Here is a 15,740-nt window from a genome sequence, read left to right as displayed (position 1 = left end):
TCTGAAAAAAATTACAGTGCAATCTTATACATAACTTCTCTGAAGTAAGGATAAGTGGGTGGGTATAGGATTATAGCTGTAACCATCTGAGCTCGGTGGAATTTATGTCTGAGTAAACTTGCTTAAAATTGCTGTGCATTCTTCTTCTTTTGCACTGATTTTAGTTCCCTTCAGTTTTTGCATCTAGAAAATAGAAGTTTGCATGGCAAGTAATGAAGGGAACTAAATGATTGCACCGTAGGTTTTATGCATTGACTTTTAAATTTATGAAGGCTTATTTTGTACAGTATCTTGACAGAGTGAATTGTGTGTGTGTGCGCGTGCCACATATTCACAAAAGCAACAATTTCCTTTTAGAGGTCAGGGAACAAGGCTGTACTGCGTGATTAGCAGAGTACATGTTTCTTATCAAAGGCTTTGCAGTTCAGTTAATGAAGCCTGCAGCTCAGTCAGCAAAACAGTTTGCTGGACTAGCAGTATTTTGTAAAACTCAACTACCCAATGGTATTGAGCTGAGTTATTGCAATTAGTAGCAGGATCTATTAAGTCCGCCTCAAAATCTCTTAATTATATGGCTGACTCATCAAAATGCAGCTCATCTCACATTTTTTTATTTTAAAATACTGAATGAGCGGAGGCTGATTTCAATATCAAGTGACTTCTATGCTGGTTTACGTCCATTGATTTCAGTTAAGTATACTTTGGAACAGTATGTTCCCATGGGGCCCTAAGATGTTGTGTGGTTAGCAGAAATTGTGTTCTGTCTATGGGGTTGATAAAAATACCAAGAGACTATGAAGGAGTAGTGGTCAGTTTTTAAAAGGAGAGCTACTGGGCCTGACCAAAAGTCATGCTGGATATATGTAGAATATATTGCAGTGGGCTGTGATGGAGGAGGATGTTAGGTCAACCCTGCCCAGCTATCCTTAATAGTTTTATTCTGTTTTTGTATTTTAGCAAGTTGTTAAGTGAGTTTCCATATAGTAATAAATCATAGGCAGCTGGTGTGTTCCAGTGGATTCAAACCAGAAAAATCCCCGGATAACCTACTTTTTCATTCATCCTTTGGCACAAACCCTAGTTCTCATGCCATACTGTAACTCAGCATGTAACAAAGCCGAGGGAGCCGACGTACAGCTTCCGGGTCATGTGGCCAGCATGACTAAGCCGCTTCTGGCAAACCAGAGCAGTGCACAGAAACACCGTTTACCTTCCCGCCGGAGCGGTACCTATTTATCTACTTGCACTTTGAGGTGCTTTCGAACTGCTAGGTTGGCAGGAGCTGGGACCGAGCAACGGGAGCTCACCCCATCGTGGGGATTCGAACCGCGACCTTCTGATTGGCAAGCCCTAGGCTCTGTGGTTTAACCCACAGTGCCACCCGCGTCCCAACTTTGATATGAGTAATGGCTAATTTCATAATGCCACTATAAGAATGAAAGAGAGTGTAATATACTGTACTTGCAAATTGTTTCCCTCATGCGAAAGCGAGGACCCTAAATTGCAGCAAAAGTAGATGTTACTCAAGAGATGTTGGTAAGCCTCTTCTTTGAATGGCCAAAGGATTTCCTCCTCTCAACATAGGAACTCTTGGCTTCCCAAACTGCCCTCACAACAGGTAGACCTTGCACAGGAATGAGTTCATCGCCAACTGAAATGCTGCCGCAGCAACATTTTGCTCTTAATGGACATATAAAGAAAATACTGCATCCACTTCAAGCTGTGCACATGCTGTAAGAAGGCAATGTAATTATTTGTGCTGGAATTGTACCCTAGTTATTTACTTTGCACTGCTAATGTGTTTCCTATCCTTTACAAATTTGTTCTGGGAGTTGAAATGATCAGCAGTCTATGGGCAAGATTGTGCTGCCTCTTAAACCACTGTGAATTGATTAGCTTTCAGTGAAGCTATTCTGGATAGATACCAGACAACTGGCTAAAGCATTTGGCCCTGCACCAATGCTGTCCATGAAAAAGCTATGAGCAGGTAAAAGACAAACTGCAGTGTGCTCAGAACCAATGTAATATGTAACAGGCCTGACTTTTTGTTTGAAATGACACTTCTCATATCCCTGTGAAGTCATTTGCAATGGATTAGATTTCATTCTTTCACTTGCAGGGAGGAAGCATATACTGTATTTATGACATTGGCTCAGACATACAGTATTCAGAGCAGCAATCTATTGCTACATGTCAAATGCAGAGGCCTCAGGAAGAGTTTTGAAGCTTGGATGGTTTTTTCTTTCAAAGGAAGAGAGAGTTCTCAAATCCTTTGTTTTATATACTTTCCCCAGGTCTGTGTTAGCAGAGTTTAGTATGTGCCACAACTTGATAGTGAGCATCTAATCCCAAAATAAACTATGAACTTTTAAGAGATTTTACCTTTCCTTTTAATTAAAGTGCAATTTTACAATACTGTTCCAGAGTTGCAGCTCTTCTGATGGCGGGTGAGGGGGAAGGACGCATCAGGAGGCATCTTCCAGAATGGAGGGAATGTTTGGTTTTGCAATTTCCTGACTTAGAAAGAGAAATGTTTTAGAAGAATGAAATGAAATTAACAATACCTTGGAAAATACTATTTCCCCAGCTGAGCAGCTGTGCTCTTAAAATTATATTTTATTAATGTTTATAGTATAACAACAACAAAACCAACCAACCATGAATTAATTCACTGGTACAGGGAAAAGTTACAACATAAGTCAGTAACAACAGGATAAAGGGTCCCTTAAATAAAGATTGAAGGGTGGTTCATTATACCAAGACTTTGAAAAAGAAAGAAGGGGTTCAGGGTCACAAATATTTCCAGAAAAAATCATACCTAGGAAAGTTAAAGTTCCTTTCAAGCTGTTTATTCAAATAAATGATAAAAGTCCACCAAACAGCGTGAACATCTTCCAGCTCTTCATCTCCCCAAAGAACTTTGAGATACGGAGTGAGTTTTTCAGAAGGGCTCTGTGAAGAGCTTTCTAAAACCTACTGCCAGGGGTGATATTCCTTGATCAGCCACCAATCAGGCAGCAAGAGCATTAAAAGAGGTTTCAGAAAAATAGATGGATTATTCCCTTTTAACCAGCTAAAAGGCATGGGGCAGAACTGGGTTGAATCACAGCTCTGACGATGGTGCCAATTTCTGAGATGTTCAGAAATTTGAACGTTCCTCCAAAAGGCCTGGAGCACAGGCCATGGCCAGAAGTGACTTTTATGCCTGATAAAAGAGCACATAAAACACAGAAAGCATGAAAGTAAGGAAATGTTGGGGAAACGGAATCAAGTGCTATCTGAATGCAGCCAGAGATTCACTCAACATACATCAACAGGGGAAACACATAAAACCATTAAAAGATATCCTTCCAAGAATCCTCTTCATAAAAAAACTTAAAAATGATCATGTCAATGGAAAAGAAGCAATGGTGCCAATGGGAGCTTTTCTCAGGATGCAAATAGCAGCTGTGGGGGCCCTTTGATGTGGATTAGGACTGTGGTGGTGGGGAAACATTAAGTTCTTCCTGTCTTGGTCCCAAACCAACTTTTTTATTTTATTTTTAAAAACCAAACAAACCCAAGCAATTATGAATTGAACATTTGCCATCATGTCTGTTTTGGCCCCTTCATAAAACAGATATGTGGAGGTTCTCTGAATAAAGTTGTCTGTCCTCCCAAATGTTTTGGGGGAGGATGTTGAAGCTGATGACTTCCCTAGTGATTGGACATTCCTTCTTACTAGAATGCTAAGAAGAGCCTGCTGGATCAGGCCGGCAGCCCTTCTATAACCCAGCATCCTGTTCTCACAGTAGCTAAACAGATCCTTGTGGGAAACTTGCAGGCAGAGCCTGAGCACAAGACCATTCTCTCCCCCTGAAGCTTCTCGGAACTGGTATTCAGAAGCATCATTGCCTCCAACTGTGAAGGCAGAACATAGTCATCATCACCACCATCCATAGTTGCATTAGAGCCTTATGCATTATTCCAATGCAAGAAGAGAACATATGTATCTCAATGGGTAAAATGCACTTTTTCCTAAGATAAGACTGGCTATCTGGGAAGTGGAAGTCACATGTGATTCTCCTCTTGTTCCATCTTTTGAATATCTAAAGTATTCCAGAGACTTCCAGGACTCTTTCATCTTCTGTGTTTCAGTTGTTGAGCCTTTCCATATCAACAGTTCTCATTGCTAGTTCTTAAATTGACAACAGTACTACATTTCACCCCAGTTCCATTAGTCCATAATGTCATCCAGTTAATGTGTTAAAAACTTCCAGATCTTCGTCTATATTGATGATATGGCATCTCAGCTTTGTATCATCAGCAAATTTCATAAAAACAATATATTTTGTTTGCAAAGGCCATTGATGTAAAGCATGGAGCCATAAGAAATGCCAGTACTTAATTTTCTCCAATATGAAAATTTCCATGTCAGCCCTGAAAACCTGTAGTAATGCAATGGACATGGTAAAGGAAGCAGATTGTTTTCCAGGTGAAATATTTTGGCACGGAGCCATTCATGACAATGAGAATGTGCCTCTTAATCTCAGGGTTGTTCGAGCCCCACGTTGGGCAAAAGATTCCTTCATTGCAAGGCGTTGGACTAGATGACCCTCGTGGTCCTTTCCAACTCTAATATTCCATGATTCAAAAACATCTTGTCTATTTCTCTTGTGCCCAGAAAACGAAGAAAATCATCTGGGGAGCTGTCTGATCCTGACAGATTGCAATTTTAGATAGCTGGTTGTTGTTGTTGTTGTTTTGAAAGCCGTGTATCTAATTTTGTTATCCTTGATCATAAGAAGCAGCCATTATTGGACAATAACGAGCCAAAGTGTATTAATGACTCTACAAAAAAAGAGAGAGAATGTCAATATATGGCCAACTCTGCTTCAAAAATCAATGAGAGTTTATTCTGTTGTCCTTTGGCTCTTCCCTGCTTCAAGTTCTGTGATTCTTTTAAATCTTTGGTTGCCCTAAACTGTATTGAGAAGGCTCTGGCTGTTTCCCTCTGTGGCGGATGAGGATGATGAGCCTGGTAATGTTTGTGTGCCCCTGTCTAGGCTTTGGAGTTGTTTACAACCCCCCTCCCCCACTTTAGAAAGGCCTTGAAAACAGCTGTCTCCTGGGCAATGAAATGCAGAGCATGACAGACTCAGAAAGACAAAGGAGCCTTTTACAGTTAAATGTGACAAAGGAAGTAAAAATGTTTTGTGGGAAAGCGGGATTGGAAGGAGATTTTGCATGCAGACAGGCACTGAAATTCACATCAATTTCAAAAACACATTTGCTAAATGCACCCCCAATCTTCTGCACAAAGCTAAAGAGCAAAACTGCACAGCAAACATTGAAGCTTTGCAATGTCACTGGAACCTGAGTGGAATTGCTAACAGATTTTCTCTCTCTTTCTCTGCATTCACACTGTATCACAAGTCTGAAGCCAGACCTTGTTTTCCTGAGGACAAAAAAGAGATCCTTTTGTTGCTGTTTTCCCCTTAGTGTCATCTCTTGCAGTTGCCATGGTAGCCAGCAAGTATCCTTTCAGCACAAGTTATTGGGTCTCCGGAAGGAAGTGCTCCAGTGCCGGACTGGGTCTGCTGTTTTTATAGAACCTGTTACATAATGCATTCTATTAAAGTTTCCTCTTGCTGTTTTATTGTGCGAAGGGGAAATTAAATTTGATGGCTCCTAAAAAGTTTGATAGAGGATGCCAGGTGATTATTATATATTATATACACAGTTCTTTGTGTCAGTTGCACACAGCAACAATATTTCTGTATGGTGTTCAAGATGGACAAATATACACTAGAGCCATTGGCAATATTTACCTGCGTGCCTATCAGAAGAGGAAATTGAATTCTAAGCGGGGCAAGTTCAAACACTGTAAAAATGCACAGTGCTATATCCATCTGGAGAACCAGAGCAGCTTGCAACCTTAGCAATTTCAAAGAGAAGGTACATGTGTTCACAATGGTTTTCTGTTTTCCCGGGTCCAGGGAATTTTCTAACAGCACTCCATGGGAATATAAAGCACTTCTTACAGCCCAAGGACAAAAATAAATAAATGATCCTATAACCATGGCTTTCCCCAGCCCCACTGCAATTTCCATCTCTTTTGGTCTTTTCTAGGCAGTTGTACATCTTCTTGCACAGTGCCAGCCATGCACCAGAGAAAGACAGAAAAAAGGACGAGGAGCTGCTTTCAAGGTATGCTTATTTATTTGATTTATATCCCACCTTCTCTCCCAAGGAGCCCATACATGGCTTTCAAATAAGCATATCAGTCTTTTATCTTCCTGAATTATGGTGAATAAATGGCATTTGCTTCTGCATAGTCAGGCAAGGAATAATCATGAGCTTGATTGATTAGTGTCATTGCTTATCGTAACACACACACACACACGACTGGGAATAATCTAGCTAGTTTATAGAGGAAATTAGACTTTGCAGAAGGCAAGTAACGGAGCTGGATAGCTCTTTTGCATTGTTTCCACTCAAGCTTCTAAATAAAAAGAATGTAGCTCCATTGCAACTAAGGGCCTGTTCACACAAAGATACTTCTGATGGTGTATGGTACAGCGGTTATGTGCCTAAGCATCTAGCCAGGTCACAATTCCTTTCCCATGAGTTCCACATCATCACCAGCTTACACAAAGCGGATTGACTGGGAGTGCCACAAATGAGTTGAATACTGCAGTGTGCATGAGACAGTGGTGGTGAATAGGTGGATTTATGAAGGAATAACCTCTTCTGTGTATGCTTAATATAGCCACTCAGTCTCCATTCTCAACATTTGGCAGTGCTGTAGCATGGGAGGGGGCCCCAGGGGCGGTTGCCCTGGGCACAAAATTATTAGGGATGCAAAATTTCAGCACCCAGTGCTGCCTCAATACAACTGTGCATTTCTGTCACTGAGCTCTGGAAGCGACCTCTTCAGACAATGGATCAACTTTTCTTTTCTTATCTCTGCAGCTGTGATCTCCTAAGTGACACGGGTGCTGTTAGGCATTGAGTACTCATGCATACTCTGTCCATTTTCCTCCCTTCTCCTTTTGCATGGCCCCAGGCACTGGCAACCCACACTATGCCACTGAGCCTCTTGGGCTTGCCGATCAGAAAGTCAGCAATTCAAATCCCCGTGACGGGGTGAGCTCCCATTGTTCGGTCCCAGCTCCTGCCAACCTAGCAGTTGAAAAGCATGCCAGTGCAAGTAGATAAATAGGTACTGCTGCAATGGGAAGGTAAATGGCATTTCCATGTGCTCTGGTTTCCGTCACGGTGCTCCATTGTGCCAGAAGCGGTTTAGTCATGCTGGCCACATGACCCAGAAAGCTGTCTGTGGACAAATGTCGGCTCCGTCTGCCTGAAAGCAAGATGTATGCCACAACCCCATAGTTGCCTTTGACTGGACTTAACCATCCAGGGATCCTTTACCTTTGACCTTACCTAAACGCCTTGCCTTACCTAGAAGCTACTACTAAGTGATAGTGTCAGAATGTAATGTGTCAGGATGCAATCAGAATATGGCTGTTAGTGAGACTACAATCAACCACATGATAGTGCTTGGTTGCCTGATATTTTGTGTGTGCTTTATTTGTTGTTTTTTTAGTGTCGTTATTCTGCCTGTTGTTTGGTGGTGGCTTGTGAGCATCACCAGTTTTTTCTTTTGTGAAATGGGTGTTTTGTGGTGCTCATTACTGTTTCTTAGATTTCCCAATGCGCTTTCAGATTCAAAAAGTTTGGGGACCCCTGCTCTAACTTATCCAGGGTGGAACTGCAGAGAGAGGGGGTAAATTTGTGTTCATTAAATAGACCTTTTATTGTGGCAGAGATTCCATCCAATTTTCTTGTAGTTGGCCGTCAGCCATGTACAATGAACAGTGCAAGTGGTTTCTTGTAGGAACCTGGGAGAATCTATATAGTCACAGAAGCTGTGCAACTGCATGGAGTTGTATGCAGAAGTAATTGAGATCATATTTAATTGTTAATATTGATGTAGTGCTTTACATATTTTTGGAAGAGAAAGATGTGAGCAAAATACAAAAGGAATGCAAGTAAAATCCAAATACGAACTGATCACCTTCTCATTTGAAAGCACTGATACCCTAAAATCCCATTTGCTTCTAAGGAGCAAAGGAAAGGAAAGCATGAAACTTCCAAACAGAGAGAGCTAGAATTATCCTTGACTTTGTCCTGTCAAATGTTAAGTCAAACAGGAATCAGGGAGGGTTTCTTTTCTTATTTTTGGCAAGCATTTCCCTTGCTTCCTATGGTGTGGAAATGGGCAATAAATAGCAGGGTATCTTATGGCATCATTCCAGGCCTCCCGGCTACCGGTGTTGGCAAGGAAATGGCTCTCCTTTTCTTCCTCCTTGTTTTTAGAGTGTTGCGTTTTCCTGAGGTGGAGGGAAGGTCTGTCATTATCAGGGAGAGAGTCAAACCACAGCGGCTGGCTTCTGCTGAACTCCTGTTGCCCTGCCAAACGGGAGGAAGCCATAACCATATTATTCACACCACTCGTGGTTTTTCTCTGAAAGTGAGACTTCCTTTAAATTACAGCACATGCACTCACATGCACACATGTGCACAAAATGCAAAATTGTGGTCTTCCTCATAAAAGCAGTTGGTTTTTTTTAAAAAAAGAGGCCAATGCTTTCAAAACATCTTCAAATCTTCCACAAGACTAGAAATGCTGTCTTGCAATTCAGTTTGGAACAGTAACAGTATTGCTCTTGAAATGCATACTGAAAGCAGAAGTCCCCAAGGACAAGAGGCAAAAAACTTTCCTCTGTTTATCATCCCATAAAAGTGATCCTCCTGCAGCTGTATTCTGGGCTTTGTTCAACAACAGGCTTCCTCTTGCTTCCACAGAGCTGAAAATCTCTGTAAAATTAGCTTGCTTTCCTTCTCAATATTTGGTGCAAACCCTTTGGAGTCGCATCAAACCCACACTTCTTTGGCATAGACTTCTTCCCCTTCCATCCCCCAGTATATCTTGGATCTCAAAAACTAGAATTATGTTCATATGTCAGGTGTGGGTATCTGGTATTTTTGAGGGTGGAACAAAAAGCCATAGATTGTACATGTGGCTGAGGCCTTGATGTGAACATTTAGCAGAAACTGGTATGTGATATGATTTGAGCTCTGTGAAAACTCTACAAGTCTTGTGGTAGTTTTCTGTTTCCCTATGCTTATTTCCTCAGGCAAATGAATGGTCCAGAGCACATTTTTGTATTATGTTAAAATCCTAACGCAATACACCCAGGGATTCTGCCTTCCTCCTCACCAGCAAGCTGCAGGAATCAAATGCGAGCAGGAGCTGTCTTTGCCATTCATGGTATTGTAGTGGAAGTCTCTGCCATTGTGCACCCTTGTGCAAATTAATTGAAACAAACAATGTACTTTATTGTACAAAACTCACATATACATGTACAAAACTCACATACACGTACATTAGTAACAGATACGACCTCTGCTATTTTTAAGCAGCATTTGAACACAGTTTGGCGTAGAGTCTACTAGCTTCTAACAGTCCCTGTTGATTTTGGATCCCTGTACCACACATGAATCAGCGCCTGAATGAGCTTCTCCATAGTCGTACAGTCTATAGCACAGAGGCGACTTTTGCATATACAGTGGTACCTCAGGTTAAGTACTTAATTTGTTCTGGAGGTCCACACTTAACCTGAAACTGTTCTTAACCTGAAGCACCACTTTAGCTAATGGAGCCTCCTGCTGCCGCCGCGCCACGAAAGCACGATTTCTGTTCTCATCCTGAAGCAAAGTTCTTAACCTGAAGCACTATTTCTGGGTTAGCAGAGTCTGTAACCTGAAGTGTATGTAACCTGAAGCGTATGTAACCTGAGGTACCACTGTAGCCCACAAATTCTCAATGGGATTTACATCCGGGGAATTCCCTGGCCAATCAAGTACCTGTCTTTGCTGCTTTGCCATGAATTTCTTCACCACTTTTGATGTGTGACAGGCGACTAGGTCCTGCTGTAATATCCCAGTACCGTCAGAATACCTCTTTTCCAGCTCTGGAATAATTCTCTTTCGTAGAACCTCAATATATTGTGGCGAGCACATCATTCCTTCTATTGGCTGCAGGCTTCCGACACCATAATGATCAACTGAATTTTTGTGTTTGTTTTGAGTACAGGATTACAAGTAAGATAGAAAACATGCTTTGTTTCAATTAATTTGCACAAGGGTGTACCTCCTGCTTTTCCATCGTCACTAACCACACATCTCCACACACTTGTGATAATCTCACTTCTGTGGACCCACTAGTTAGAAGTGGATTTTCCTAGCTTGGGTGCAAACTCCACCATGTACTTCCTGGCTTATGTTCTGGGTGGAGCTGATAGATTGACACCCTTTCACCCAATCACAGAGTTGGAAGGGAGCCCAAGCCCTGAAAGAGAAATTAGAATCAGCCCTGAAAAAAAGGAAGGATTCAAAACAGAAGAAGAAAGCACCAAACGTTACCTTTAAAATGCTTAGTCCATCACGACACATAGCTCAGTTGGTACAACATGAGACTCTCAGGGTTGTGAGTTTGAGTCTCACATTGGGCAAAAAAATTCTTGCATTGTGGGGGGTTGGACTAGATAATCCTTGAAGTCCCTTCTGACTCCATGACCATCTGATTCTAAGGCCAGAGCTTACCCAGAAAATTGGGTTTTTATTGATAAAGCAAAAAGAAAAAGGCAAATTGCAGAATGAGTTGCTGAATTTACCTCAGAGGAAAGGGAAGGGAGCTATGATACCACAATCAGCTCCAGTATTTTGGGGAGTGGGATGGGGGAGCTGACAAGGGAGAGAATCAGAATGTGTACACACTAACTTGCTTGCAGTGAAAAAAATGCTATTTTCCTCAGTCCAGGGTTCTCTTTTCTCATTCTCCACATGAGAGGAGGAAGAGAGTATTCTGGGCAGAGTAGAGACCAGCCGGAACCCTCTTAACAATTTGAAGGAAGTGGAATTGCACACCTCTAGAGAGAGGAAAATAAAATCCTGGGTGCTGCTTAAAGGGGGATTTCTAGGTGAACAAAAGGGGAAGGCAATTATTTGTGATTTTATAAATAGAAAGACACCTGACTCTGGATTTTCAGTGTTAATTGGAAGGTCTTGAAAAAACTGAAGGCTGCCACTAAGTGAAAGGGGTTGTCCTGATACATTGGGATACAGAGGACTTAATTTCCCCCCACATCCAACAGCACCTTAGCTGAAGGCCAGGATACTTACCTTTCACTATCAATGGGGGTGGTGACTGGTCCTGCAAACAGACCTTGTTCTGGCTTGCCAACTCCTGACAGTTAGTTGTTACAGACAAGATGTATACCTGAGAGACAAGTTGAAGTTGAAGGTATGCGAGCGAAACCAAGGGGAACTGGTGCTCTCAGGTGACCCAGGATTGCTTGCTACTTTGTCATTGGACAACTTATGGACAGTCCAGCTGCTCACCATATGAACGGATAAAAACATTGAGGATGCCAAGAGGCTTATTGTGGCCATGATGTCATTATGCATATATAGTATCATTATTTCAATTATTTCAGTTAATTATTGTGGAATTGGAAAGCAGATTACATAGCTGCTCCAGACCCTTACTATCCCAAACCACAATATCTGTTTTCAGTTCAGACATGATAAAGTATCAACACTGCACATTATATTTGTTCAAAACAATCCACTATTAATGTTCCCATGTTTGAAAACATACTTACTGGGGCTTTATTCTTCCTCTCAAATCCTTCCTCTCCCTTGTTAAGCACATATTTCTAAAAATGAAGGTAGACTGAGGTCTGTTTGTGCAAAATTCTGCCTTAATAAAAAGAATGAAAAACATCATCATAAACTTTTGATGTACTAGCCAAATACCATGACCTCATCAAAGAACATCAACATCTACATGAACTACATGTATATCTTGATGGGTTTTAGTATGTTTTACTGTTAATTTTAATTGTTTTTTTAAGTTATAAATTGTTAACTGTTTCTTATTGACAATTTTCATATTTATTGTAAACTGCTTATAAGTTTTACTGCTATCAAATAGTACAAGAATTTTGAATTTTGGTAAATGAAGCAAACAAATATACAAAGCAAGTTTAAAAGGATTTATTCACACAGCTCCTGAAAATGAACAGCCCAGAAGAATGATGACTAAGTGGTGGCAACCCTAATGTCACATGATATTCAGGATAAAAGGGAACAGAGTAGAGACATACACCAGATCATAAAAGAATGCAGTTTTGCTTTGACGTGGTGACAAAGAGAGACATGAACTGCCCCCTATCTTTAAATTTAAATATGGTAAGGAAGTGAACCCTATTAAAAAAGATTAGTCAAACATCAAGGCTTCCTTCCTTCCTCCAACTCTGTTGCCCTGATCCCACAAGAGAGATTGATGAATGAAAGTAGCTTTCTGTGTACTTTGTCTACACAGATGTACAGATCTCTATCTTCATTGCAATACTCATCTACTGAATTGACTGGATGAATGTTTGGATGACAATGTTAACCATGTCTAGAACCATCCACATGGCTGATGAGGTTGAAGCTATTTCTCCATTTGACTCCTGCCTGTAGTCTAGACTCTCACTTGAGGTCAGTGGTTGCAGCTATGTAATTCAAAAACACCCTTTGACTTGGGACTTAATGGTCCTATGGGATACCCCCGTCTTTAGATTGTACCTCGATGTGTTAAGTCTGCTTTGCTGCGTTGGGGGCCTTCCTGCTCATTGTATTGGACATCTATCCCAAAGTCCTGGCCTGATGGTACCACCATTTGTGTCACTAACTTGCAGACTTGCCAGGAGCCATTGCTTCTAGACAGTATATGTCTTTGTTTTTCTGTTAAACCAAATATGTTAAACCTTTGCAATGTTGCCTCTGCTACAATTATCTCTTCACCAACCTGGTGGAAAGCTTCTGTAGCTTTAGTTCTGAATTTAATAGGCCTACATATTGTTCAGAAAGTCACTAACAGACTCTCCAAGTGTCCCTATTTCCCAGGGATGTCCCTGATTTAGAGAAGCCATCCTGGTTTCTGATTTGATCCCAGAATGTCCCACTTTTCCTTAGGACGTCCCTGTTTTCATTAGAGAAATGTTGGAGGATATGGAGTGATCCGACTTCCGAGCCATCTGAAGGCAATCCTGTATAGGGAAGGTTTTCTTAAATGTTTAATTACCTTTTTATATACAGTGGTACCTCAGATTACATATGCTTCAGGTTACAGACTCCGCTAACCCAGAAATACAGACTCCGCTAACCCAGAAATATTACCTTGGGTTAAGAACTTTGGTTTAGGATGGGAACAGAAATTGCACGGTGGCGGCGCAGCGGCAGCAGCGGGAGGCCTCATTAGCTAAAGTGGTGCTTCAGGTTAAGAACAGTTTCAGCTTAAGAACAGACCTCCGGAATGAATTAAGTTCTTAACACGAGGTACCATTGTATGCTGGAAGATGCCCAGAGTGGCTGGGGCAACCCAGTAAGATGGGTGGGATATTATGTAAAATTATCATTATGGAATGGGACGTCCCTATTTTCATCAGAGAAATGTTGGAAGGTATGCACTAATGAGTGCTGACTTGCACCCTCAGTTCTTTCTACCTAAAGCAAAGTACACTCTCTGCTTTTAAGGCTGAGGGTATAAAAGTGCCTTCAGCTTGGTAGGATGGTTTGTTTTAATTAGTGTCTTTCATTAAACTAATACTTTTTGATCTTCAAATCCCTCTAATTTCATGTACACATCTTCTCTCATAACAGAGTTTGCTGCTGTAAGATTATATCGGTGAATTAAAACTGCTATCTCTTGGCACTTGCCAACAATGAGCCCCATTATATTCTAGGTATACATTTCACATAAAGTGCCCTGCTCTTTAGACTGTGTTAAGGACAAGGTTTAATAGTCTCAGGTACTTAATTATCATCCTAATCCCTTTTATAATAGCCTTTCTGAGTGTGTAAATTGCTTGTTATAACAAAGTATGCACTGTACATACTGAAATATTTCTATCAAAGGCCTATTTATGACAGTAGGTTGCTTGATTTATAATCAGATTGTCTCAAATGCCTTGAAAGGTGGAAAATCCTTATTTAATTTTTGAGAGGCTCATAATGGACTAAGGTATGGCATTTCCTGAGCTGTAAAGCACATTTAATGCAAGTCCACTGGGTGTACATAATCAGTCCTATTATACAAGAGACCTTCGCTGAATGTATGTTATCTAGATCATGGGTGCTGAAGCAGATGCACTCTTGCTAAATCATGTTTCTCAACAGACATGGCTGTGTGTAAATATTAGGTAGCCTTGGATACCATTATATCTGATCTTTCTGAGATCTATGACAACCTGCTGGTAGTAATTACCTGGCCTTTTTCAAGAGGACATAGGGAAGAAAATACAATGGAAGTATGATCACACAGAAATCCAGGGCCATCTTTAAATGCAAATTGTGACCCTCAGTCACCTAGACCTGCTCACTATGTGGTATCTGTGAAATGGTGCAACAGTGCTTGTGAAAATTTATGTCAGCACCCATGAAAAGTTTGCCCTCCTACCAAGTGCTATTTTGCTAGAAAAAGAGGTGCCAGAACTCACCATGAACGACTCCCTTGTTTTCTTAAAATAGAAGTTGTGCACACCTGAGAGGTGTTGGAACTGAGTTCCAATGAGCTCCACTGGGGAAAAAATCCCTGCCTTTGAAAGTAGGAAGGGAATTTCTCCTTCCCATACGTGTAATAATAATAATAATAATAATAATAAGCAACTTAGGTTCATAATATGCAGCTAATATGATAACACAGCAGTCCCTGCCCGGCCCATTAGGAAGTCTGTTGGGGCCTAATCCTGAATTAAGCCTAAAATGCTTTCAGATTTTAAGTTTATTTAAGCATACTTATGTACAGGTGTTTCTCATGATGGATTGGCTATGGCTTTGGGTTGATCTATTTCTGCTTGAGGGAATACACGAGCTGGTGGAACCAGATGGCAACCAAATGTGATAGCTGGCTGGTGCAATCATATTGTTGCCATCTGTCCGGAAGGACCCAGTTTCAACATACTTTAGCCCCTGTAGCAGGATCACATCAACGGAAAATCTTGAGCTACAGTCAAGAGCTACTTGAACCTCCGCCCCCCACAACAAAATTGGCACGGGGTCTTCCTGCTTAATTCCTGTTTTGCAGAATCCCTGTGTTACAAGGCACAAATGACCTCATGTCCCCTCCTCCCACTTCCTGCAATTGAAGTGACAGCAGCGGAAGGTGGAGACATGTCTTATGTATCATGGTACATGGCGAAGGATTTGCACTGTGATTGTTTGAAGCCCTGCCATCTGCCTTTAATTTTGCAAGGCCTGCCAATCTCATTAGATTTCATGCTCTGAATGTTTGCACTTGCACAAAAGCTGTCCAAACAAAGCTAAATCTTTGTCACCAGTATCTGTTCGTGGCATTGACTGAGAACATATGAAACAGATCGGTGCTAGGCTTGAGTGAAGTACAAGAATCAACCACTGCAAAATAATAACAATAACATTTTGGCTAAACTAGGGATAATGATGCATGTTAGGGTGTTAGACAAAAACCAGAGTTTGCATGTATTTGCATATTAACATGTATTTGTTTGGGTTAGTGCTTAAAAGTATTAGACAAGGACTAGGTTCACAAAACATCAACTTAGCTATAGAACTTATTGAGTGCCCACAGGCCAGTTACTATTTATTAGGCTAACCTATCTCGC

General features: G+C 41.1%; 1 long non-coding RNA gene across 1 annotated transcript in view; it reads left to right on the top strand.

The window, feature by feature from the left end:
- The window catches only part of LOC128421134 (uncharacterized), a 138,528-nt gene that overhangs the window by 41,949 nt on the left and 80,839 nt on the right, over positions 1-15,740 (top strand). Inside the window, exon 2 of the long non-coding RNA XR_008332239.1 lies at positions 6,112-6,189. This is a non-coding gene — a long non-coding RNA (uncharacterized LOC128421134). The remainder of the gene's footprint in view (positions 1-6,111; positions 6,190-15,740) is intronic.

This window comes from Podarcis raffonei, chromosome 9 (genome assembly GCF_027172205.1).
Source record: "Podarcis raffonei isolate rPodRaf1 chromosome 9, rPodRaf1.pri, whole genome shotgun sequence".
Taxonomy (NCBI): Eukaryota; Metazoa; Chordata; class Lepidosauria; order Squamata; family Lacertidae; genus Podarcis; species Podarcis raffonei.
This window is presented reverse-complemented; position numbering and strand designations above follow the sequence as displayed.